The following is a 27,446-nucleotide window of genomic DNA, read 5'->3' as shown; positions in this document are numbered from 1 at the left end:
GTCCGGACTTCTGGGCGACCAAGCAAAAATGCTTACATTGCCAATCCAGCGATTTGGAAAAACTGCATCTAAATATGCACGCACTGGCCGAGAAAAATGTGGTGGAGCTCAGTCGTGCATGAACCATATGTCTCTTCTTAAATAAAGTGGAACTTCTTCAAGTCGTGGAAGCATTTTTGCTTGGCCACCCAGAAGTCCGGACTTCAATTCTCTTGATTTTTCTATTCGGTCTCGAATGAAAGCTATAATTTACAAAGAATCTATTGGCTCGCGTGAAAAGTTGTGGCAAAGAATAGAAATCGCTGCCAACGAAGTTAAACGCAATCCCAATATGATGTTTCAAACTCGAAGATCTTTAAGAAAACGTTGTGTAAAGTGACAACGGTGGATTCCTCGAACAATTACTTTTAATCATTATTACGTATTTTATTTATTTTATTGTTAATTGTTGTAATAACACGAAGAAACACTACTTGATTTGTTTCGCTTTTAATTTCTCGTGTTATCAAAACATAGTGTTCATCAAATCGATTTTTCTCGAAAACAGATCGAGATACCGAATTAATGGAAAAATGATTGCTCTTTCAGGTTTTGAAGCAAGTTTCTTATTAGACAAATAGGGTAAAAAGTTATTAATAAATTTTTCAGGGAAAAAACGTGTTTTAAAATTCAAATAGATTTCTTTGAATTTTAGTGTAAAAATGGTATAAGTACACTGATAGAGAAAGCAATATTTTACAGACCTGCAGTTTTTTGAAAAACTAAAAAAGTTTTGAACTAGGTACCTCGTTTTTGCCACCAAAACTATGATGTTTTTTTATTAATATATTTTAGTAATGTACACGAAGTTTACTGAACATAACTACATGTAACATGAGTGTTTCTATTATATATTCTAAATATTTTAGAAGCTACCTCATTTTTAGACCAAATAAAACGAGCAAATATTTTGTTTAAAGAAAACCAAACTTTATTTTAGAAAATAATGTAAGTCTATGTTAATAAACGTTTTTTTCTTTACTCGTTATCTTCATCTTCTGTAACATCAACTTCACTTTCACTTCATATGGAGCAGCATCTGTCTTTAGGTTTTGATGAAGGGCTAAATAATCAACCTGTGGATATCTGCACAGTTGCCTTGTTATTGCACCAAATGTTTCGTAGTAAATGGAGGTAACTACAAAAAATTGTGCATCAAAAATTTTTATCCAAATGACAACATTTATATACTTTACCGATTCGTACAAATAACTTCATTTGGCCAAAAAGTGCAGCTACTTCGATTTGCTATACTGTCTTCAATTACTGTTATTTTTTATCCTATTGGGAAAGTTATTTTGACATATTTTAAAGAAATCCATATTTACAGCTACCACTTAAGAGCGACTATTAAATAATTATGATTTGAAAGGGATAATTTCTGTGGGTCTGAGGCATTTATAGTTTATTTATTCTGTATACGAATCTTAACTATAGGTTATAATGACTGATATTAGACCGTCCTAAAAATATCGAGACAATTTAAGACCATCCTGTAAATGAGCAGTTCAGGAACAGTGTTATAACTAAAAATATCAAAGCAACAGAATGCCACCAGGACTAGTCAGGCCGTTTCCCGTTGGTGTGTTAAGTTTAAAACTATTCCGAGACCGAGACGGAGAATCGTCTGTCCGAGAATGGTAATATCGGACGTTAAGAACCATTAAAATAACTTGTTTATGCCGCCCCGCAGCTAGAGAAATTTAACTCGACGGCGATGCGAGGGAAGGGCCGGGTGCCTCTTTTTTGTCGTTAAGCCGAAACCGTACAAGATATTGATTTAATTCCAGCTGCAATGGAATCCAGAGCAAATTTCCGTACAGCTTGCTGTGCGATACGTGGCGATTTCGGATGAGCAAAATGCTTCGCGACGTTATTGAAAGGGTAAACGGTATCAGCTCTACAGGGTGATCCATTTTTAGAACCAGGACCTGTAACTTAACGAATAGAATTAGAATATACCTATATTCTAATTTATGCCTGAAATTGGTGGATAAATAATAATAATCTATATTCCTCATTTTATTTGCAATCGACGGCATATCATTATTTAATAGGTTGTCGAGACAATAATCACGTTTGTATAGTCACCATTCTTTATAATAGCATTACCTATTATTTTTTTATTAAACATTTTATTTAATAGATAGAAAAGAAATAATATAAATGCCTCGTCACGGTGGGCAGGAAGCAAGTTTAAATCGCATAAAAATGACGACAAAAACTGAAAGAGGCGATATATTTGTACTTGAAAATAGAGTCAAAAACAGTTTGAATTGAAATTCTAGCTGCTCCTGTTTGAAAGATATTCTAATTTTTGTGTTTTTTTTTTTGGGAAAATTTTATGATATATCACAATAGGTAAGAATTACGATGGATAAAACATTCTTATGGAATTTTGAATTGATAATGTCTTAAATTTTGTATAAGTGATAAATTTTAAATAAATAATAACTTAAAATATGAACACACACACACACGTGCGTGCGCGCAAGTTTATTTTTTTTAATTATGAAAATTAGTTATTCTATATTTTTTTCAATCTAACATGTACCGTACGTATTGTATAATTTATCCCCAAGAAAATATAGTTATATTGATTGTAATCAGATGGCGCTTTGCTATCCACATTCGGAAAATTGAAATTTCAAACATACATATAAGCTTTTTTTAGCATCGTAGATTTTCTTTTTCCAATTGCCGATGTCATCAAATATATTTATCTAAATATCGATTATAGCAGTTTGTTTGGGAAATAAAATGTCTCTTCATCCATGTCTCTTCTCCATTTGTAAAACATTAATGAACTCCGTAATGCTTTAAAAAGCACAGATATTTCTCAAACCGTCAAAATCCATTTGAAACAAGCAATTGTGCTCTTGAACAACGATGGCTTAGGAGTATGGTCTGAACAAGCTGGGGAATCGATTCATAGAGTTTGTTAAATTTTGGAAAAGATTTAAAATAAATTTGATCGAAGATCAATTTTTCTCAAAACGATTGAAAGAAGCAGTAGCTGCTTTTTCATCTAGCACATCTAAAATTACATTTGAGATTACTTACTATACCATATAATTTTAAAATATTGACCTTAATAACAAACATTTATTTTTTCTTCTGTATTATTTTAAAACATTAAATATTAAAAAATGATAAAAATTAAACAAAAATTAAAAAAATAATTAAAAAATAATAATAAATGAAAAAATAACAAAAAAAAAACAGAAAAAGAGGTTCAATGTAAGTAACCCCCACGTGGTGACCTTTGGAAACGTGTAAAATCGGCTAAAAATTTACTTGCAAGGATGTATATAATATGTCCGAGGCGTCCAGAGACGCCTGTGAATGAGTGGCCCCTCACACACAATGACATGCCTAGCCTTATATTCTTTGAATATTTTATACTAAATAGATATAATATATATATATATATTTTTCTTCCATATNGCCTGTGAATGAGTGGCCCCTCACACACAATGACATGCCTAGCCTTATATTCTTTGAATATTTTATACTAAATAGATATAATATATATTTTTTCATAGTTTAATGAATTATTTATTCAAAATTTGGCATAACAAATGTTTTTAACCATCGTTATTCTTAAATATTGTATATATCACAAATTCTTGCTATAAAAAATGAAAAAATTTGAATATCTTACAAACAGGAGCAGCTAGGATTTCAATTCAAACTGATTTTGAACCTATTTTCAAGTACAAATACATCGCTGCTTTCAGTTTTTGTCGTCATTTTTATGCTATATAAAGTTGCTTCCTGCCCACCGTGTCGTGCTTTTTTTTCTATGTTCAATTTTGTAGTGTAAACAAATCCTGGCTAACTTGATTGGCCTTCGATATTCGGAAGATTTCTCGAATCCGATATATTGCTATTGGCCTCTATACCTCGGTTATTATTATTACAGATCGGAATACTTGCTATTAATTATTAGAGATCGGAAATGTTAGGGCGGCTGCAATGTCGTATAGTCTTTCCGAAGTCTGTTGAACATGTATAAAAAACCGAGCAATCAAATTTAACGAGTTTCATAGGCATCCATAAAAAAAGTTTTCTACAAATTGTAAAAAATTATAATAATTTGTATATAATGTGTAGAAAATTTCTATGATATGTTCATTTGACCAACAACATATTTTAATTATTTATGTTCCCAAACAATTTTATTACATTGACGGTAAATTTCGTTTTGTTCCGTTTCAAAAGGTCTCCAAAATGCCATGTTGTAATAATATTAGTAAACCAAATATCCCTCTTATTTCTCCCTTTCGCAATTGTAATATGAATGATTAATAGAATGGTGCCTATAGAATAAATTAAAACTATTTGAATCACACCAAATTCCGCATTGCTGCACTGCACTGCCAGGCGACTTGTTGACAACTGAAATTTATGACGCAGTCGACCAGAGCAACAGAGCGTATTGCTGTTTGCCCGCACGGTCATTCTTCAACTGGGCGTATACATTTCTACCACCTGCGCGTTTAGTTCAACTAGACCTGTATATGGGTATGGTTAAATAAATATGGGAACAAGTTTTTCAAATATTTCAATGCCGAATTGCTGCGTCAACGGCCGCACCTGGTACATACTGACATCCTTTTGGTTATTCAATTGAAATTGGAAAGACTATACAGGGTTGGCTGTAAGCCGGGTCCCCTTTTACGTAATTTTATTCAAACTAAACGTGACACAACCTTGCCTTCTTAAAACTACACTCTTTACATTATGAGAATTCACATACTTACCAATAAATATACAGGTAGGTATAGTATGTAATAATAAGTACCACTAGTACCAGCAAAAGTTAACAAAATAATAATTTCTTACTCTTAAGGAAAGTGATTGTAGAAAATAATTAACAGTTGTATAGTCTTTCCGATCTCAATTGAAGAAGAAGAGGTTGGCAGTACGTACCAGGTTCGGTCGCTGACGCAGCAACTCGGCATTGAAATATTTGAAAAACTTGTTCCTATATTTATTTAGCCATACTCATATACAGGTCTGGTCGCTCCGTTGAAGAATGAGCGCGCGGGTAAACGCGGCACAAACACAGCCGCACTGGGTAACGTGGCCAGTAATTCAGTTGTCAATAAATGGCCTAGCAGTGCAGTGCAGCAATGCGGAATTTGGTGTGATTTAGGTAATTTTAATTTATTATAGGCACCTTCTATTTAATCATTCATATTATAATTGCGAAAGGGAGAAATAAGAGAGAGATTTTGTTTACTAGTATTATTACAACATGGTATTTTGACCGAACAAAACGAAATTTACCATCAATATAATAAAATTGTTTGAGGATATAAATAAATTAAAATATGTTGTTGGTCAAATGAACAATAGAAATTTTCCACATATTATATACAAATTATTATAATTTTTTACTTTAGCAGAAAACTTTTTTAGGGATGCCTATGAATCTCATTAAATTTTATTGCTAGGCGTTTTTATACATGTTCAACTGACTTCGGAACGACTATACTAAGTGTTCCGAAGTTAATCGTCTCTGGCGATCCGTAAATACCCAATTCAAAAACGAAAATGACTGTTCAACATTTACCTACCGATGTCAAAGCGCATATCTAAAATTGTCGTTTTTAGTAATCTCACCATCCGTGTCATAGCCAGAATTTCGCATCAGGAGGGGGCCGTGTCTGGAATCTGAAGTGAATGAACAATAAAAAAGATTTTCATTTGTTTGAAAAAAAAAAACGTATGATGTTTTGAAGTTACCTAAACTCGGCGTAAATTTTTACCACTCTCTATGCAGTAAGTTATGGATATGAAAATTTCAATTTGGAAAAATAACTAAACTCTCCATTTATCTTCCTTTATTGAATATTATTCTGAACAGCCTGTGCCCAATCATTAAACGCGCAATGTGTGCTGACATCTTTTTAATAAAAAAATCACTGTATTCTCAGTAATGTCAGATGTATATTTTCACATTTGTACATGCCTGTCTCTGATCTGAAGTTTCGCATCTATCAATTTATTCGGTACGTACCTAGCGATTCCCTAATGCCTGCCCTATCGTCTTGGCGTACCGGTGAACAATCCAGTTTTTTGTTGAGGGACGTTGGACGTGAATTTCATTGTCGTTTGTGCGTGTGAGCGAGGTTGTCGCTTTGCTTGGTGGAGTATATGACACGTTTCTTTGACAGTCAGTAGCATTGTGTACTATGCGCATAGATTGGCACGACTTGACCACATATTTAACCTATTTCTGCTACTACATCGCATATGGCCGCTTACTAGCATAATATAGATTACTATTATTTATTTACCACAAAGTTTGCTTGTCTAGTCATTATAAGATATTTTAATAGCAATAAAAAAGTAAGTCAATTAAGTATACTTTATTTTGTCCCCCTTGGCTACGCCTATGCTATCGAGAAAAAATGCTCACATTTTTTGTGAATGACCTTACTACCGTTATTGTTTTATCACATAGAATACACTCTTTTTCTTAGCACATTTATATTCTATAAGTTTTTTTGACAATAAATGATTTTATTTATTATCAATATTATCTCATTTTCGATGCAAATCTCCTTTAAATGTCATTAAAGCATTTATTTATTTGGTAATACAAACGAAATAATGCTTTGTGAAGATCAGATATTTGTAACCCATAATTCTTTTGCCAAAAATTATTGGAATCATCATTTTCAGTTACATTCTTAAGAAATTAGGTAGGTAAGTAAAAAAACATTACCGTGCTCATTCTGCAAATTTGAACTGTAGTTTCTGTTCGAAGTAATCTAATTTAATGCTCCTTAAAATAAGAATAATCAAAGAGATTCAAATTTGATAGTCAATAATTTACAGAATTGAAGAAATATGTGACGAATTATTTTTTTAACTGAATTATGTGCTGTTGAAAACGGTGATCATTTTCGTGATAATTTGTGGTAGTTCAGGGAATATTATGACACTCTGTATGCAGACATCCATAAAAATTATAAAAGAAAACTAGTGAAAATAAGTAAAAGTTAAATATTTTGGGAATTTGGAACATCCGCTTTTATCTTAAATAGCGTAAAATAGTACATCACATCATTAGTACGATTTTGAATTTTTGTGTAGATACTTACGTATAGAACAGTTTTTGACCTTTATTTAAAAGTCTAGTTAGGTATTTACACTTGTTCTATATGTTTCCAAGTTGTTAAGATAAAATCTGATACATTCAATTACAGTGTTTGAATATAAATAAATATCTACCTAATACCAAAACTTTTCAGATAAAAAAGTAATGATAAATATTTAATCGGCGATTTAATTGGAATCTTCTATTCGACATGAATCATTCAATCAGTCACAATGTATTAACTTTAATTACCTACCTTAAAATAATTGATTACGAATAACTGGTACCTAACAAACAAATTTCTAAGAATGTGTAAAAATGTAAATGTTTTCTATATTTTCATAGCCCATACGTCCATGTGAATAGTTAATTATATTGAGCCAACCAGGTAAATAGGCACCTATCTTGTACTAGATATACCAACTTTTGAAAACCTGCAATATTTTGTCACTTAAAAGAGGAAAACTCTAGTTACTTAAAGAAAACAAGACTTCTGAGCCTCCAAACTTCGTTAATTCGCCGTTACATCTGCAATATTAAATATTTTAGGAGCCGAATTCAGTTTTAGGGACCTAACTCTTTCCCACTTACAGATAGGGACTTGAGACCGCCTTCCCCGGCTTGCCCGGAAAATTCTACCGCTGGTTCGTGTGCGATACATGTATAATTCTCTGGGAAAGCGGCATTTTTGTAGGTTGATTGCGGCCTCTGCGCCGTGAGAACGGGACCCTCGCACCGTCTCTTTATGTTTTAGGCTGTAACTCACGATTGGTTACAGATATTGATCTGCCGCCTGTTTATTCGTAATCTACGTCGAATTTCCGTACGGATTCGTGGGTAATATGTCTATGTTCCCGGCCCGAACAAGGAACAAACGACAAACGGGATCGCCCGGCTTGCAAAGCCTTCCGAGATGATGATCGCCTCCAGGTGCGCAAATTACATTATTTAAGCGTTTGCATGGGTGCATTTCGGCGGTCTCGGGAGTTTTCTGGAGAAGAGGGCCAACGACGCGGCTTCTGGGCGCTGAGCGGGCGAGTATCGACTCAGGATGCTTCCATTTTATGTGATGCTAGCGTAATATCGCGGATAGCGGATAGTGGAGTCGAGCGGTTTAGTACACGACAGTTGTTTGAGCGACCGGCCCGAGCCTTGAGAGGGGCGCGGGACGCTCCAAGCCAGATTCACGCTGCCGAACGTTCGGTTTTCATTGTTTTATTAGGATTAATTGATTTGCCGACGCGGCCTGTTTTGGTTGTGTGTCGTAGATGCGCTGCCATTTTTAAATCGACGATTACAGAAAATTGGAACTGTACAAATAGAACTAACTATACGATTTTCTTTATATAGGTCGAATCGAAAATACCTATTTACCTACCTAATTTCAAATTAAATATTAATATTACACTAAAATGTACATCTAGGTAGGTAGGTTCATACCTATTTAGATACTAAAATAATTGAAATGTATTTTTTTCTATTAATTAACCCAAATAGTCAATAGCAAATACTTAAAAACGCTTTTATTAGGTAAAAGAATATACAGGGTCGGAATGTCCCCATGGTTCATCGGCCGTTACGTGAGAGCGATTAAGAAAGTCATAGAAATCCGTGCGATAGAGAAAGATGGCTATAATGAAAGCGTCTAATAGTCACCGCCCATTTCGCCCTTCCACAAATAAGATCTACTTCTTATTTGTGGAAGGGCGAAATGGGCGGTGATATTAGACGCCTTCATTATATACATCTTTCTTTATCGCACGGATTTCTATGACTTACTTTATCGCTCTCACGTAACGGCCGATGAACCATGGGGACTTTCCGAAACTGTATACTAGGGCAGTAAGTATGAAGTTAAAAATATTTCCAATTCAAAATTTTACGGTACTCATGGGTGTAGCTAGGATTTTTGCTTGGGGTGGATCCAGGGCTGCTGCAAGCTCTATGGAGGCTTAAAAAAACGTAATCAATGACTTAATGATATAGTTCAAAACCTAAACACTTTCATCTGATTCTAAAAAACGGTAGCGCAGTTAGCGACTTTAGGTATATGAGAAAGTTATTGGATCTTTTTTTTTCTGGGGTGGGCACCGGGCTTTCTGGAGTGGGCCGTGCACATCCCGCTCCCTCCTAGCTACGCTCATGACGGTACTAAATAAATTATCCATTATCTAGACATTTTAGGAAGGTACCTACATTCCTATTCTACATTTACAATTATCGTTTTAATTCTAGCAAGTAGGTATATCCGTATAGGTAGATATTTCTAGTACGTAGGTAGGTATATAAAATCATTTTTTCCAGACATGAAAAAAAAATAAGGCAATAAAAAGTTGGAGGATTAAGTGCTTAACCACAAAAGATTATTTACTCCCGTGATTAATATAAAAGATTATGTTTATAATATAATATTTAACTGAATTTAGCAATACATGTGAATAGAAATGTACCTATGTACCTATTATATATTAGACATCAACATTTCAACTACTACCTAGGTATCTAGATACCATACCTTTCGTATAGGTACGTGGTACCTAGGTACCTTACCTGCCTGCCTATATTTGTAAATGGCCTGCTCATCAGCCTTGCCAGGGCCAGTTATTGTAAAAACATAATTTTCAATAATATAGTCTTGAAAAAAGAGAAACTTATTAATAACAAATTATATACAATAGGTAGGTAGTGGATACCCATGTTAATAAATCAGTATTAGGTAATTACTTAATACTAGTCTATGTGCTTTAATTGCATCTGCGAAATAGGTCATAATAGGGGCTCCTTCGTTTCTACACATTTTTAAAATTCTTGTAAAATTATTTCTCACAATGTCTATACCGCCGCCACTGCACTCTGAAGACGTATAATACACGTTTACTAAATTATAAATGGGTCTTGTACCACTTTTTATTTATAACATACTTCCCATCTTCCTAAATTCATCAAAAGTTAATTTAATAATAATAAAAACTAGTCATTTACAAATAGGAGTAGGTAGGTATATTATTACATATACATAGATAAGATAATTTTTCGGCTCGTAAATTATGTCCTAATATTCGCATCTAAATACAAACTCAGGCACACATGATTATTAACTCTTAAAATTCTATCTCCTGAGTTAATTCATTAATGGAATTCATGTTCGATCTACTTACACAAGAAAACGTCCAACCCGAACCGCCAAGACGCCAAAACACAGCGAGAGCACTCCCCAAACACGGCCGATAAAAACACACCGAAATGAGTAATCAACGTAATTTTTACAGTGTGCATCCGGCCGCGATGTAACTGCACGTACAATGTGCGACGGAGAGAGAGGCAGGAGAAGCGAGAATGAAAGCCTTTGGACGTTTACGGGGGGTTCCGTGCACAGCGGGAGGGGGGTTGGCAAAGCAATCGGACTGACACCAAGCCTAGGTCCGGCCATCTTGTGACGGCGAAGCGCTCTTGTCCTCAAAACACCCCCAAAATCGCTGAAATCGCGTGAATAATTAGTGCAAATCATGAATAAACAATCCCAGTGAGTGTCTGAAGTGCGTACTATCAACTGACTCACGTGTACTTAACGTACAACTAATTTAAATTACGATTATAGTTTTAATTGTTTTTGTGTTACATTTTTGTGAGTGTGAGTTGTCTTCAAAACTTGATACGTTGGTGACTGTATTGGATAACTACCTACATCTTCGTAAAGTAAGTTCTTAATTGTTTAATTTCTTAGTTTTTAGTAAAAAATCGAGTTTCAAACTCCTGTCACACTAGTTTTATTCATAAATGTGAAGTAAACTTTCATAAAATAATAATACTTCGTGTAGGTAGGTATGCATCATCAAAATAGAAATCATAATGAATGATGTAGGTTCATATACATTTAGTACGTAAGCACGCGCATATTACAATAATTTGTTTGTTTATCATAATAATGAATTTAATTGTATACAAAGCAACTTATAAAAGAATTAACTGGTACCTACGTTAAAAATACTCAATATTTCGATATATAGATATTATTAACCGAAAGCTTTATTAAAAATACTGCGGGCGTAATGACCGCTCAGAAATAATTTAAATTTAGAAAACGCTCCCCAAATAGTTCATTGATTATTTCTAAAGAAATATCTCAAGCTATTTTAAGCATATACTGACAAAACCTTATTAAACCGATATCATACGAACAGCTGCATACGTTTACATAGCGGTACATTTCATTTAATACAAAGCAACATTCCCAGCGATCCGTAGCTTTTGTCGATTTTAACGATGTTACCGTAAAGAAACCATCTTTAATTAAATGTTTTTAAGAACGTTCTCGTCGAAGCGCTGACCCAAATTGTGTCGCCAACATAAGTCATGTACATAAAATAATATATACAGTTGAATACTTTGTTATTGTATTTGATCTATCTTTTGGGGTTTTAACGTGATATCATTTTTGAGTAAACAAATTTATTACATATTGATAAGCAACCGGCCTACTAAGCATATCATTTTATAATAGCATTCACGGAATCATCCAAGATAAAACTGATGAGGAAATTGTAGTTTGGATATAAGTAGGTACTTAACCTACTACAAAATATATAAATAAAAAAAAAGAAATAGGAAAACGTTGGTGTATGGGTTAACTATTAATAAGTGAGTACCGTTTGCTATTGATTTACTTGGTTACTGCATCCTATTGGTATTTGTGCGATAAAACCAACATCTAAGCTATTAATAGGTTTTATGATAGATGGGACAGTTGATTTTCAACTCTTTAGTTGCGCTGAATTTGCAACATTCACTATATTGGTCTTTGTAGTCCATTTACCAGAGGAACTATAGCGAAACCGGTACATTTATTTACTGTTTTTATTGACACTTGCGTGAAGTTTCACTGAACGCCTAAAAGTAATTTGAAATGAGCTGGTAGGTATAAACAATTTAATGCTTGGTTTAATAAGTAACAACTAATTGGTTCCGAAACGAAGAGCTGGAAATTAAAACAGGTAGGTATATCTAGATATACCAAAACGTACCATCGGGACACTTTGTATATTCCACAATGTACAGGAATGTTAGTAATATCTACCTAAGCACCGAATAAATCTAGAAAATGTTTTTGTAGGTATTTCTAGATTTTCTTTGACAAATCGTTTGTCGATATCTTGAAGTAATGTAAGTGAATACTTACTGGTAATAATAGGAATATAATTGTAGATAATAATTACGAAAATACTGTAATCTAGGTATAACTAGGAATGTAAATAAATGATTCTAAGCTTGATTCTACGCAGTAAATAATTTGTAATTATCATTATTTTTTATTACATTAGGGGTATTTACTTATATTAACTAACCATTTTTCATTTGGGTGTAGGAATGAATTATTGAAAAGAGATACAATCAATACATACACCTATATTTTTATAATTTTCTTCATTCTAAATAAAACATCAATATAATAGTAATTATGCCCCCAATTGTACCTTTGTACAAGCACAATGTTTACAATCCATACAAGCAGTATGGATTGTTTTAATGTGTTTTAATCGATTATTTACATTGTTTTAATATCCGTAACGTAAAAAAATATAGGCATGAAAATAGGTAAAATAACGTAACTTCTTCCAAATGTACCCTGTATTTACAATTTTTTCCTTGACATCCGTTGCACCAAATTTGAATGGTTAAGCTGGGTAAATCATGTACATATATAAGTATTTTGAAATACCATGCGTTGTGCTCCAAATAAAGGCGAAACGTGTGTCATAAAAGTTTCAAAGGTCCAGCTTGAACTGAACTGATTTGGAGTTTGTTCTCGGATTTATTTTTCGATCCAAGTCCAACATCATACAAAACGTCTTGTTCGGCCGACTTCACTAAATGAGTGGGAAAGCAATCATATTAGGGAAATGGACTTTCCCTAATATGACTATAATGAGAAGTGTTTCAACATTTGTGGTCCGTGTATAATAATTATTATTAGTGTTTCATCAGTTAAGTAGGTATTGTTAGATGCTGGTTTCAATCGACCCAATTCGAGGAAGAATTTATTGTACCATAACATGTTGAGGTTAACGGGCTCTAATTTCATTCAAGTATAGTGTTTACAGTATCTTTTGTTTATTCAATCGGTACTGAATGTGATATTGACTGAGCTGGCAAAAATTATTTTCGAGATTATTCAAGTCGAGGTACTTATGTATTATCCGTTATTTTTTATTATACTTTAGTTTGATATGTACCCACTTATAGGCTGCTGTTTTATAGAAAGAAGAAATCGCACTTTTCGCAAGGCATCGATAGAACAAGAAAATCTATCTAAACTATAGAAAGATACAAGGATTCCTTTAATTTTTCGCAGTGAAAGATCACGGAAAACATGGACACTCGTGTAAACATGGGAACGTAACTTTCCTGTTTTGTCGAGAATTTTGTAAAAAGTACTTATTGTGATTAATTCATGGGTTAATAGTGTCGGGTGTGATTAGGTTTATAATATATAGTACATTAAGGTACGTATATTCAGTAGGCGTGTAAAGTTCAGGAAACGTAATTATAAACATACTTAACAGGTAAAAATATGCTTTTTTTACTTATTCAACTTGTAAACTCTGGAGAAAACTTGTATAGCTGGCACTTAAGTGAAGAGATATTGTTTCTAACTGGCTTATATTTTAAAAAAACTCTGGATAACTGCTAAAATAAAACATTTGTAATCTAGTTTTAATACAAAATACCTACTTACTAGGTATATTTTAATCTCGATTTAAATGTCTGTAAAATTCGAGGTAAAATTCTAATTACTGAACCGAATTGATGTCTATAATATACCTACACTTTTTATCTTACATCTCATTAAGATTTGTCTGGTAAAACCTATTTTATAATAAAGAACATAGTTCTAGGAAAATTTGTAAAAGAGCATATCGACGTGAAAAACCATTTGTTACAATGCTTGAGCTCATTGATTTATTTCATTCATTTCCAATTAATTGTATTGCCGCGAAAAGTTGCGCAATAAATTCTGAGAAATTGTTAAAATTTTAACATAGAAGTAGCTGTCCGTAGCTGTCTATTGAATTACTGAATGATAATAGTTTCTTTTGAACTGGCCTTGATAGGCTATAATCGTATTTAAATCTATTCTCTAATTTGCTTTAAAAAATCCGCATGTGCTGCAAGTATAAATTAAAAAATGGATGTGGAAACATGTCCTTTATAAATTTATAGTAATGTTAACACCTTCGTATATACTGGTATATGCTCGTACTTTATGAAAATGGAGCAATTAATATATCCAAAAACATCTCAGTTTGAAGCAGAGTACTTTTATTTTAAATTGTACATATATCAAATATTTTATATTTTGTTGTTTATTTTGTAAACTTTAGATTTACGATCTACATTAAGCCGAATATTATGTATTTACAAAAAAAAATAATAAATTTGTTAAAATTAAATACTTTGATCTTAAAATTTTCAAATCAAATAATCTCAGAATTAATACTGTAAGTACCTCGACCTCGATAGGTACCTACCAAGGTATAGGGTGGCCAAATGAAAACGAAACAGAGCCATTTTCAAGAACTGCGTCAAGATTGTAGAAAAACGCTCAGGCCCGTCGATTTTAGATTAAAGGGGGCCAAATGAAAACGAAACAGAGCCATTTTCAAGAACTGCGTCAAGATTGTAGAAAAATGCTCAGACCCGTCGATTTTAGATTAAAGAGCGACATTCTTTGCTGGTATTTTTGACTTTCACCCCCCAAGCAAGGGTAAGCATCACCCCAAAATATTTAAATGGCGTTGAGGGTTGAGTAAAAAAAGAAATGCATAATGCATGAAAAATACATGTTTTCCTTATCCACTACTAAATAGTAAATAAACTTCAAAAATACGAATAAAACAATATAGATACAGAGCCTTCATAAATGTTTACAAGCCAGTGACCGCCGAGCTTAAGCAACCAACATTACAGGACTGGAACCGGTAACGCAAATTCCCTAAATCTTGGCGTCACCAATTCGTTTACAATGAATAATGACGAACCGTTACGATACGCTCCAGATAATGCGATTGCTGATTGGTCGAGTGATTGGTTGAATAGAACCTCGTGAAAAATGACACACTCAGAACTGGTGAAACAGAATGTTGTTTTTAGTGTAAACTTGATCTTATTGTTTTAATTTTACCGAAATTTAATATGAACGTGAAGGATATAAAATTATTATTCCAAGCAAAATTACTGATCACGTTGCTTGTAACCATTTATGAAGATTCTGTATAATAAAAATACGGTCTTGGGGTTAAGTTGAAAGTTTTTAAGTAAAGTAAAAATGTAAATATTAAAGCGAGTATTAAAGTGTATATAACATAACAAACTAAACAAACATAAAAAAGGATTCTATAAGGTAGGATCGTATCCGATGCAAAGTAGAGCAAAAAGTTGTCGGTCTTTTATCAAAGGAAAATCGTGTCATAATTTTTAGGAGACGTAAGATGAACCATTTCAAATTTAAAATGAAATTGAATGTAAAATCTGAAATACCGCTGCATACGCACTGTGTTCTGGTAGTAGCTGTAGTCGCTCAGGTGCATCGAGTGTACGAAGTGGTCGGTTATACATCAAATACTAACCTGGAGAGCTTGGTCGTAAATCAGAGAGCGTCTCCAAAAAACAAGTAAACAACAGTGGCGCGTACAGAGGTAAAATGTAGTACATATGTGGAATTTAAAAAACAAATTTGATTTATAATAAATTACATTTAAAATAAATAGTTTATGAGAATAAAGGAATTTTTGTAGGAACAAGGGTGCCAGACGTGAACTGATCCCTTCGTCCCTTCATAATGTATAAAGAAATTATTCAATTTGTACAACCCTTAAAAGCGTACTGCATTGGATCCCTTGACAGGCAATGATTTATTACTTTGCATCGAATATGATCCTACTATAGTTATACTTTCCGAAAATCTTTATTATATACTTAATATTTATGTTTACTTTTACATTAAGCGCAAGATCGAGAATCTGGTTGTTTTTTTTTTTCATGTCGCGATTGACATTGTACAAAATTATTTTTTATTGGGATAATATGCGAAAGTGTAAAATGAAAGACGTCTTGCGTCCTGCGAGAAGTTATAGCAGGACGCAGGACAGTTGATGAAAAATTTGTTAAAATGGTGGTCGTCCATCGATATTTAGAACAGTTAGCAGCCCTATTTTAGTTACAAAAGCAAATCTGATTATTGCGCTGAGTAGAGCCTGTAGAAAATAGGAATTTACAGATTTGTTGATAGAAATTTGTTGTAGACGAAGTAGGCTTCGTTTACCTAATTATGCTCGGTTAAAATGTGTCGCATTGTGCAATCAGACCTTTAACGAAAAAAAAAAAAAAAAATAGTTTATTTGTACTTGATTCTTTAATATTTTAGCAGCATGGTCAACGACAAAAGCAAAACCGAGAGCGAACAGAATTTTTCAAATTATTTTTTAACAAATTGAATAAGTACTTCTTTCCATATATTTAAACAAAATACAGTTGAAGGTCGGATGCGTAGTGGAAAAGTGTAGGAAATTCTGGCAAAAAGTAAAGGAGCCTACCTCAAAAATTCCAAAATGCCAGAGACGTAAGAAATAATAAAATAATGAATAAATAAATTCGAAATACGTGCATCTTTATGTAAATAATTGTTTTAATTTATTTAAATGTACTAAGATATAAATAGGTTTTACCCGAGGTTTTACCTATTTTCGCTTTCTCTCTCGACTATACTGTGGTTCCCACCATTCGATCCTCTAACTTTTTATATGTAGTGGGAGTGGGCGCTCTCACCTTCTCGTATCTTACCGGCTAGATGAAGTTATCTGAACTGTACATGTAATAAAACCTTTTCCCGGGGATAATAAAATACCAAAACATATTACAAGAACGAAGAAACAACAAAATAATAAATTCCATCCGAGCTCAGCAAAAGAGTCGGCAAATAAAGTAATCGATACTAATGAATAGTAGGCTGCCCTCAGCTCCCCTTCCCCCCGCTCGCGGATTCGAAGAGGTTTTTTACAGTTTAACTAAATTAGTCTTGGAGCGAGATCGGTCTTTACCAAAAGTGGATGTCTGCATGGCGACAGGGACTGGCTCTAATCATGGCTTTATTTGCAATGGATGTGTTGAATTCTGAAAGTCTATAAGGCGAGTGCTGATGGAGAATAATTCGTGTAGCTCTTAGAAAAGAACTAATTGTATCTGTTGTATGCACGTGTAAGTATGCGTTTTCATGATTTTTAGAAAATATAACACACTCAGAACTCAGAATTACACCAAAACTAGATATAGCTAAACTATCGAAGTGCCTTTTTTTTTCTTTCAAATATTAATATTTGATTTCGATTTAATTTTTTCAAAATCATTCTGGGTAAAAAATCGCAGGTATTTCCGTTACGTTTGGAACGGAGTGAAATATGTGCCATACAAGAAACTTTGTCATTCTAGGATAGGAAATCTTTCTCTCTAAATGACCCGACTGTAGGTACCACTGCGTGATCTTGGAAAGTATAAGGTCACAGGTCAAACACTTTTAAAGATTAAATAAGCGCTTAAATGTATGGCAGCTGTACCTGTTGCTGTGCGAAATCTACATTTTTTTAAAAAGTAGAAAGAGAATCATATTTTAAAAAATGTAGTTTCGAATTAATAGTTAAGGACGTTTATAAATATTTATATGTACTAGAACTAGAACCCATTTTAATCCGTGTAAATCAAAACCGTAATAGTATGGTTTCATTAAGTGTTATATATAATATACTACTTATAACAAAAACATTGATAAGCAACAAATATCTAATTAATAGGGCTGTTAGAACTGACATAGGCGTACGCATTTATTAAAAAGCAACAAATTAAATTGTCTAGAAAACACCGCCATAAACACCAACAGATAGGAATTAAGTAATTACGCAACATCCGCACGATAACAGACAACAGTAGGTATACTAACGTGACGTGAACGTGAAAAGCATTCTGATGCAGCGCAGCGGCTCACGCCAATTGCGGCTCTCTCGGACAGTCTCACTAATTAATAAAGCAGAATTACATCTACCTACTACTTTAATGAAAATAACTTAGTATATCAGAAATTATTGATTATATAAAACATGTTTCAAATAAAAGTATTTATAAATACTTAGTAGTATAGTATAAAAAATGTATTTATGTCAAACAAAAAGGATGTTTTTCTTAAGGATTTTCTTAAAACAGGTCTTCAGGAGTAGGGTAAAGTTTTTTCTGATGCCACTTTAGTTTTACTTTGGCATACTATTCCAGGCACTATTTTGAACATCTTTTAGTTTGAAACCTTTTCTTAGAAACTGTATCGTATGTACAGTTTTTGAGTTATTGTGAAAAAATATTATTTCGAGGTTTTTCTTAATTTTTATACCTTACATTTTTGCTTTATTGTTAAGTACTTTATTAATGAAGATCCTCATCTTTTGTCCGCTCTTTTCATGATGATACAAAATACTCATATTGGCCGTTGTCAGTATTCAGGTCTACTTAAAAAAAATGCTTGGATTTCTTGCAAAACCAGTAGTTGTTTTCAGAATGATATTGATATTAATAGTGTTAATATTAAATTAATACAACCAGGTTAATACATAAAGTTGTTTCAATTCATTTTTCCTGAGGATATGTTAAAAACTCGATTAAAAACGTTGCAGGCCATGAAAATTAAGAAAATATACTTATTTAACAAAAAAAAATGCAAAATAGAACTTTGTGGTGCGCAACTGGGATGCTATTAAGTCAAAAACAGAACACCGTAGGACTATTCTGTCTCACCAGAAAATAGTCGTCCACTAAATTTGAAGAAAATATATGTAATATTTAACTTTATTACTGTACAAAACTTTCTATCGTCGAATTAAATATTTTTTCTTGTTTCTCCAGCCAACTGTTTATCAGCGTGTAGAAAAATAGTAGATATTTTTTGCGCAACTGTTTTAAAAGGGATTGACAATACAATTTTTAGACGAAAACGAACATGTTTTCCTGAAAATGCCTTTTTATAAAAAACCGGTAAATAGGATATTATTTTCTAACAGAATAATTGTTCTTGCTATCAAGGAAGGGTCTAGCCCGAGGTCTGGCCGTACTTCCATGGCGAAACTGCCTCCAATAGGAACCTATATCGTTACCTATGTTATATTGTAGAGGGCGCTAATAGTAGTTGATCGAGTAGATATTAGCTCTACATCTTAGTTAATTTAGGAGCTATTTGAAAAAAAGTGTCAACAGACGACTTTTTTTCACAGCGATATATCTTAGTTAATTAATAATAAGCTAAGAATAAATCTAAATGGCAGTGTTATGGTACACTTTACAGTTCATTTTATAGCAGTTTCTATGGGCCAAGCTCTCGGCCAAGCTTAAATAAAAGTATTTAAAAAAGGCAAATAAAAATTTTGTAAATTGATTTCTGTCAGATCTAATTGAATTACCCTTGGAATTACCACTTTGAAAAAAATGTGTAATAATTGTCTATGTCTTGCCTAACAGCATGCTAAGTTTCATTAAAATCCAAGAGGTGCAACCGAGGGTGCAACATGTCGATTAAAGTGGACTGCACCACCTATTTTGTTTTATCCTTTAATGTCCAAAACTAAAACTTCTCTTTTCTTATAACTTCAATGTACAAGAGATGAGACTCGAGATGGTATATAAAAGTTGGCTTAATTAGGGCGTGTATCTTTTATGCGCTGATATATTTGAAAAATATAACAGCTATTTATTACACTATCGAAATTTCAAAGAAAATTCCATTCCAACAGTGACATGAAAGAAACCATTTATATGTACAATCGGTATGTATAGTCGATCGACATCGACTCGGCGAAGTTTTAACCCGTCAAAGATACTGAGGGTTCGTTGACGAAGAGGCGCCACATAGTTTGCATTGCATATATAGTCGTTCTCCATTTTGGGGCATCGCTGTAACAGCTAATTATGCGCAATCCAGTCAATCCACCCCGGGACGCGAAAAATTTACAATTTTACGAACTGCTTTTGAGTTTTTTTTCAAATTAACATAATGTCGTGGGTTTTGATTGGTCGTTTGTCTATCAGTATTATTCTTCTGCATACTAAGAGGATCGTACACCCTCATGTCATGTTGGAATCGAATTGAGCGATTGTGGTCTCCATTTTTGCTTGCGGTGCCGGGAGGTCAATCACCTACTTGCTTGTAAAGATATTTCCGGGATGTTCGGGCGTCTCTCCCTTCATGCCAACCTCAGCAGATGTTTGGGGTAGATGACGTCGATGCTGTCGCTCTCCTCCATTGTTGACGAGATGACTGGGTCATGGGGTAATGGTCTACGCTCTATTTTGTACCTACCTATAAGGCGTACTTGGCACTGCGATATGTTTACGAGTTTTTGTTTATTTGTGTATTGGTGGGTAAATATATGGCTGCTTTAGGAGCTGTGTATCCCTAAGGATCTTCACCACCGCAGGTAGGACGGGTCTGGGTAGTATGCTTTAAGAGCAGTGGGAGTTTTGAACTCTGTTTGACGAAAAATCTTTAAAAGATGAGTGAAATTTTTTGGAGCCTTTCTGTGAGGTCCGGGCGGCGTAGCGCTTCGTCAGCATTGTCTGGTATGTCTGAGAGCATTTTGGCGGGAGGAATTGTGGAATTGCGGGGGGAAAGTCCGAAAATTTTTTCAAAACATGGGTGAATTTCGAACACTCGTACCACAACAATAAATTAACACCATAAAGTGTTGCGTATTACATCTCTAAATTGAAATGGTTTTTCGAATTCGACCTTGTTTGATAGATCATTTCTATTGTGTTTTCAATATCTACAGCAATTGTTGATTTAATTTTAATTTAATCGTAAAAAAATAATAATTATCAACCAATTACCGACGGGAAATGTGTATATCTACATCTAAATTACATCTATACGCATTATCTGAATCAAGATCCATTTTTGTTATGATTCTAAAAACAAATTAAATAGATTACTGGCGATAGACTGACTATGCATACCGAGTCCCACTAGATTGCGCGAGATCTGGATAAAGGATTGCCTTATCTACAGATAGACATACAATTAGTGCATATTATGGCGTATTTATACTTCTAGTTTTAGTCATACTGAAAAAATACATGTTTTAATAACAATAAAACTAATGTTTTGGCGTGGGTTTTGATCCGCATATCTGACGTCGTGGCCCCACGTTGGGCGCCAAGTAGTGGATTTTGACTGGTTGGATATATCATTTTCATTCGTGTAAAGGTAATCGTGCACCCTTACGCTTGTATCGGATTCAGTAGCAGTTCCAGGATTCTCCATTTTCGTCTGCGGTACTGGGATTTTAGCTGCACAGGACTTACGAGAATGCTCGGGCGTCTTTCTCTTCTTCCATTAATGACGAAATTGCTTGGCCTTGGGATAATGGTCCATGCTCTATTTTTGTACCTAGGGATATAGTTACACTGCGATATGTTTTAGTTTGTGGGTTTGCGACTATTGTTTGCGTGAAGTTTTCGACTTAACCTTCTTTTACACAGAGCACTTTGCTTTATGGGAGTACTGTCAACTCGACTGTCAAGTATGGTACTTTTATGTCTTTGTTACTGCCTAAGATGTGCTGGGCTAGGGCACTAAAGTTATAAATGTGTGGCCTCCTTAGGGTACCTGTGTGTAAGCTTTAGAAGCTTGAGATTATATAACCTCCTTGCGAGCCTCCTTGTGTTTGAGGGCTTGTGTATTGAAGTTTTAGGAGGGCTTTAGTAGTTTTTTTCCGTTAGGATCTTCCCCACAGGGTGGACAAAATCCGGGTGGTATGAGTTACTTGAGTGAAGGAAGCGTTGAGCTCTGTTAATTTTTTTTTTTTTTTGGAGAAATGAAACTGTTTTAAAAATGTGTAACATTTATTGCTAATTTTGTGTTCAGTGAATATGAACGTGAACGTGAATGAACGTTCAGCTGAGTATAATAAAGTATAAAAATAATTTAGAGCGTACTAGTTTGCATGGTCCCTACGCTGACGTTCGATCACTCTCGAAATTGACTGCAGAGGGTTCTGAAGTGCTAGATTTGGAAAATTGAGTCTTTTGAAAACCATTCCTCTGTAGTTTGTGGTCGTCCCCAAACAATTATGAGTCTGAAAATCATCCCCAAACAATTATGAGTCTGAAAATCATTTTGGTTAATTGTGACTGTAGGGTCTTGCTGTGGTTTCATATTTTGGATTAGTTCATTTTTGTCAAAATTGCAAAGGCTTCTGAACGTGAGGGGCATGTGTAGTCAACGTCGTTTGATACGGTTGATAACTTTTGGCGGCAATTATGCTTATAACTTCATGGCGGATAGTCTATGAAACATACGTAAAAATTCTTGCTGTTAGTGTCATCTGGTATGGCTTTCGGCGGCAATCGCGGCTTTATGGCTTCTCTCCACAAGAATTCCGGGAAATTTTTTAAACAGTGGTGAAAATGTGCTTTCCCGCTCTGCGTGGTAAGTCGTCTACGGTTGTTTATCTATGGTTCCGGTAAATTTGACGGGAACTGGAACTTTTTGAAGGATTATCGAATTCTTTTCGAAACACGGGCGAATTTTGCTGCACGTTAAGATATTTTATACGCAGTTCTACAACGAGTTCTACAATGACTTTAACATTTTAGTACTAACCTTAATATGTACAGGTCTTCAACCTCTATATGAAGTACCTAAGTTTTTTCGCTCATCCGATATTTGAGGTTCATTTTGCATACTCATATTATAGTGCGGTCAAAATAGACATTTCAAATAACGAAAATTCCGACAGAGCTAAATTTTGGTGGAGACCTTGGGTACACCATTAGAAATAAAGTGTCAAAAGTCCCCATCGATCCCATGAGTGCTAAAAAAGTTATTCGGGGTCAAAGGTCAAAATTTGAGATTTTTTGGATTTTTTTTCGAAAACGGTAAGTTTTATCAAAAAAGTAGTGCAGACAAAAATTATAGATCTACAAAAATGGTCCTTATACTTTTTTTCTAAGAATCGCCATTCCTGAGATATCGCGATTCTAATAGTTGAAGGAGTCACGTTCTACATGATCTGCACACATTTCCACAGCACCTATGAGGTAGTGCACTTTGGCGCGTTTTTTTAACGGGGTTTCCCCGGTAGACCTACTCCACGAACTGTTATAGCGTGATTTTTAGGGACAATACTCTTAACTGCATGATGATTATTGATATTGGTTATTGACTTTAACTGTAGTTCTGATTTCTTTTGATATTTTAATCTGATTCATACTCTTCAAAGTCGACTTCAACAGTCATGTCTTCTTCAGATTCTTCTTCTTCCTCCTCTTCTTGCTGGATGTTCATAAATTGTTCAAATGGAGATGAATCGGCTGTCTCTTCATCGAAATCACATGAATCTTCGTCTGTTGTATTCAATTGGACATTTGAGCAAGACTGGCTTTGGCAATTAGTACATGCTGGAGAACACAGTAACCCTACTCTTCTACAGCCACATTTAGCACTACAACCTTTCTTGCAATTGCAAAAAATAGTGTTTAGTAGTTTTTCCGGTGCAGGTGGGAGTAAAGTTTGAATCGGTTCCAAAGTATTATCTGTTCTTCGACCCCGAATAACTTTTTTAGCATACATGGGATCGATGGGGACTTTTGACACTTTATTTCTAATGGTCTCTACCAAAATTTAGCTCTGTCGGAATTCTCGTTATTTGACCACTATTTTTATGACTAATTTGACCGGACTATTACAGATTAAGCGCGAGTTCTCCGTAATAATCGGTGTAATAGCTGGATGTTGCCTTTTCGACTATAATTAACATACTTATGTAAATATTTACCANTTTGAATCGGTTCCAAAGTATTATCTGTTAATTTCCAACCCCAGTCTTCTGGGTTCAGTTGATTGCCTAGCCATGTCTGAACTTGATACTCGATACAAGTGTTGATTAGCAGAAGCCGATGTTGGAGGAAGACTAGATAGTTGTACTTGTTTCTTGTTTCGTGTATTTTTTAGAAAAGTTTTTACAATAGAGTAGTCAGATGTTATTCAATGCCATGCGGGTAGAGGGGATTGACTAAGGGACTGAGGTTCTTTTGAGTGTATATTCTCAGAATAGTATAGTTTATACATATAAGAGACACAAATAGGCATTTTTACTTGTATTAAGTGCTTGTCGCGATATCTCAGGAATGGTAATTCTTAGAAAAAAAAAGTATAAGGACCATTTTTGTAGATAATTTTAAGATCTATAATTTTTGTCTGGGCTACTTTTTTGATAAAACTTCGACCCCGAATAACTTTTTTAGCATACATGGGATCGATGGGGACTTTTGACACTTTATTTCTAATGGTCTCCACCAAAATTTAGCTCTGTCGGAATTCTCGTTATTTGACCACTATTTTTATGACTAAATTGACCGGACTATTACAGATTAAGCGCGAGATCTCCGTAATAATCGGTGTAATAGCTGGATGTTGCCTTTTCGACTATAATTAACATACTTATGTAAATATTTACCAAAAGATCTTTTTACTAAGATTTCCGTTCAAACGTCAGGCCGATATACAAGTGGCCTAATTCATGTATGCATGTGTGAGTGTGTGTGTGAAGAATACGCAACTCTACCTATACATGTGAAAACGTAGAGTAAATGTATGGTCACCTCTATTAATAAATCTGATATATGAATAGTTTCGGTCACAGGCAGCAAACCTTGTTGTGTGTACTTGTTAATGTTAAAAATGTATTTACGTATGCACAGCCGTCGATTTTTATTGTGCGAATGATCGCAAACTGGTTTTTAAGTAAACTGTTCCTTCTAAATGCCGAATAACATTAATATTCCTGAATCATCGACGCTTAATCATCATAGCACGTTGTGGGCCGCATACTTCNTTTGAACTTCGACCCCGAATAACTTTTTTAGCATACATGGGATCGATGGGGACTTTTGACACTTTATTTCTAATGGTCTCCACCAAAATTTAGCTCTGTCGGAATTCTCGTTATTTGACCACTATTTTTATGACTAAATTGACCGGACTATTACAGATTAAGCGCGAGATCTCCGTAATAATCGGTGTAATAGCTGGATGTTGCCTTTTCGACTATAATTAACATACTTATGTAAATATTTACCAAAAGATCTTTTTACTAAGATTTTCGTTCAAACGTCAGGCCGATATACAAGTGGCCTAATTCATGTATGCATGTGTGAGTGTGTGTGTGAAGAATACGCAACTCTACCTATACATGTGAAAACGTAGAGTAAATGTATGGTCACCTCTATTAATAAATCTGATATATGAATAGTTTCGGTCACAGGCAGCAAACCTTGTTGTGTGTACTTGTTAATGTTAAAAATGTATTTACGTATGCACAGCCGTCGATTTTTATTGTGCGAATGATCGCAAACTGGTTTTTAAGTAAACTGTTCCTTCTAAATGCCGAATAACATTAATATTCCTGAATCATCGACGCTTAATCATCATAGCACGTTGTGGGCCGCATACTTCTCTATTTCTCTATATCTATGTACGTTCGATCGCGGTTAGACTGTTTTTCAGCTTGTTAGAACGGATTTTGTTTATGAGACAGTTGAAAATCAATTAGACGACTACGTTCTTAGAAAAATTCTTCATGGTTATCACGATAATTGACTGCAAAATAGTTTTTTATGAGCCCAGCCTCGACCTGCCGTTAAAATAGATTGCCTAATGTTATGTGGTGAATTACCTAAACTTTAAATTACACCGCGAGATAAGTTTAGCCAGATATAAACAACAAAACGCGACTTTGATCTTGATAAAAATGAATGTGTGTGCGTATGTGTATTTTTATGTGTTATTTACAATATATTTAATATCGTTGACCTTTTTAATTGCGTAGATCTTATTTGTAGAGTAATTACTATTCATACCGACATAATAAAACTCTCAATCGGTTATAGTGACTGTTTGTCTTCGATATTGTTATTCCAAATCCGTCAGTCTACCGACAATAATAGATGGTCTAACCTTAGATGTGTGAAGATGTACTTAACAACCTATCTAATTATTTGCAACGTAAAACACGTTTAAAGGATCAATCCGAAAATAAAGATTTTATTTGCATTTAAGGGCGTTACTTGTAATATCTAATTTATGTTTTTTTCCACAATTATTAAAATTGGTTAAATTCTTCAAATTTTCTTATACGAATTTGAGAACTAGGCGCTAGGTGAGTACACTTTGTTTAAACCGCTTAAAAAAACGGTTGTTTCTATATTTAATTACATATTGTAATTCTAATTTCTCACCCGAATACCATTACATGTAAATTGAACGTTATCGAATGGCACACCTGCCTATTAAAATACAACAGGAAAAACCTGCTTGTTCCATCTTTTACATACGTTTGCCCAATATTTTTTCTTATCGTACTTTCGATTCAAGTATTTTTAGACAATGAGATTGACAGTTTTATTTATAAATTTGCTGAATTATCGGATTCTGAGTGCGCGAATCATTGAGAAGCGTTGTGCCTTATCGAATACCGCCGAGATAAATTTGTTATATTGTGGGAAATACAAGATTATTGGTAAAGAATCTCTAAAAATGAAATAATTTACCTTGCGAATTAGTAGATATGTTTGGAGATATGCCGACTGAGTTTTTTCTTCAGGCAAATATGCAATCATTGTCTATTCTTGTATAGGATGATAAGCAACTGCTTGGTATTAAATCGATGTTACGTCTTCGTTACTGAACTTCATTTTAATTCGAGTTTTTAATAATCGTATCACCTGATTTTTTATACCTAAACCAAAACCTCGACTTTCAATAGAACAGTACATTAATTTTTATTTTTAGATAGAAAATGTTATCCTTTCTGGTAGTGATCGACAGATATATTTTTCAGACACTGATAATTGCTATCCACCTATCCAGCCGATATTTTTAAAGCAGATTATAATTTATTGGGATATGTTATTGTTATTACATCGCCATCGGTCTGTAGGCCAAAATAGGCCGTTCTTTTTCATTGTAGTAATTAAGTATACGTATATACAGGGTGGCCAAATGAAAACGAAACAGAGTCATTTTCAGGAACTGCGTCAAGATTGTAGAAAAACGCTCAGACCCGTCGATTTTAGATTAAAGGGGGACATTCTTTGCTGGTATTTTTGACTCCGCCATTTTCACCACCAAGCAAGGGTAAGCATCACCCCAAAATATTTAAATGGCATTGGGGGTTGAGTAATATTTCTTTTGAAAGCTCTTACAATT

General features: G+C 34.1%; 2 protein-coding genes across 8 annotated transcripts in view; one reads left to right on the top strand and one right to left on the bottom strand.

The window, feature by feature from the left end:
- The window catches only part of LOC108912666 (WD repeat, SAM and U-box domain-containing protein 1), a 67,722-nt gene extending 57,335 nt beyond the window's left edge, over positions 1 to 10,387 (bottom strand). The window contains exon 1 of the mRNA XM_018717972.2: positions 10,312 to 10,387. The gene's annotated coding sequence lies outside the window, so the exon portion shown is untranslated. The remainder of the gene's footprint in view (positions 1 to 10,311) is intronic.
- A 165-nt stretch (positions 10,388 to 10,552) lies between these two features.
- LOC108912667 (bromodomain adjacent to zinc finger domain protein 2B) overlaps positions 10,553 to 27,446 on the top strand; it is a 173,431-nt gene continuing 156,537 nt past the window's right edge. For all 7 annotated transcript variants that reach the window (XM_018717975.1, XM_018717979.1, XM_018717978.1 and 4 more), the window contains exon 1: positions 10,553 to 10,849. The gene's annotated coding sequence lies outside the window, so the exon portion shown is untranslated. The remainder of the gene's footprint in view (positions 10,850 to 27,446) is intronic.

Source organism: Anoplophora glabripennis, unplaced genomic scaffold, assembly GCF_000390285.2.
Source record: "Anoplophora glabripennis isolate ALB-LARVAE unplaced genomic scaffold, Agla_2.0 scaffold664, whole genome shotgun sequence".
NCBI classification, from domain to species: Eukaryota; Metazoa; Arthropoda; class Insecta; order Coleoptera; family Cerambycidae; genus Anoplophora; species Anoplophora glabripennis.
The sequence above is the reverse complement of the archived record's forward strand: the minus strand, read 5'-3'. Positions and strand labels throughout refer to the sequence as shown.